Source organism: Monopterus albus, unplaced genomic scaffold (assembly GCF_001952655.1).
Source record: "Monopterus albus unplaced genomic scaffold, M_albus_1.0 scaffold57.1, whole genome shotgun sequence".
NCBI lineage: Eukaryota > Metazoa > Chordata > Actinopteri > Synbranchiformes > Synbranchidae > Monopterus > Monopterus albus.
The window spans coordinates 463,727-464,448 of record NW_018127937.1 but is presented as its reverse complement, the minus strand read 5'-3'; the positions used below and the strand labels follow the sequence as shown (position 1 = coordinate 464,448).

At 46.5% G+C, this 722-nt stretch overlaps 1 protein-coding gene across 1 annotated transcript in view; it reads left to right on the top strand.

The window, feature by feature from the left end:
• Positions 1 to 722, top strand: part of fhod1 (formin homology 2 domain containing 1) — a 45,000-nt gene that overhangs the window by 6,497 nt on the left and 37,781 nt on the right. The window lies entirely within an intron of this gene.

Below are 722 nucleotides of genomic sequence, written 5' to 3'. Positions count from 1 at the left end.
GGTAGGGGGCCCCAGCTGAGTTCCCACAGGCCCTATTGGGGCTATACAATTCAATTTGTATAGCCCCAAATCACAACAAAAGTCATCCCACGACTCTTTACAAAGTAAGGTCTAGATCTTTCTATTATTAATAATATAGAGGGGAAAAACCCAACAAATCCCCCTTGAGCAAGCACTTGGCGACACTGGGGAAGACCAAAAAAGAAAACTCCCTTTAACAGAAGAAACCTCTGACAGACTCCAGCTCTTGGTGGGCGGCCTTCTGCCTCGACCGGTTGGGGTGGGTGGATAGAGGAGAGAGAAAAGAAAAGCAACAAGACAACAACAGTCTTATCTCTGACATGGAGTAAAGTCACAGTATGAAGGAGCAGGATTGGATTCAGTTCAGTTTTATTTGTATTGTGCCAAATCACAACATAAGTTGTCTCAGGACACTTTACAAAGTCAGGTCTAGACCTTACTACTATTATTATTATTATTATTATAGAGGACAAACCCAACAAATCCCCCCTGAGCAGCACTTGGCCACAGCGAGGAGGAAAAACCCTTTAACAGAAGAACCCTCCGACAGACCCCGGCTCTTGATGGGCGGCCTTCTGCCTTGACTGGTTGGGGTGAGTGGATAGAGGAGACAGAAAAGAAAAGCAACAAGACAACAACAGTCAAACACTGGGCAGTTTGATGTGGCTGGGGGCCGGTCCTCAGAAACATAGAGCGCCCCG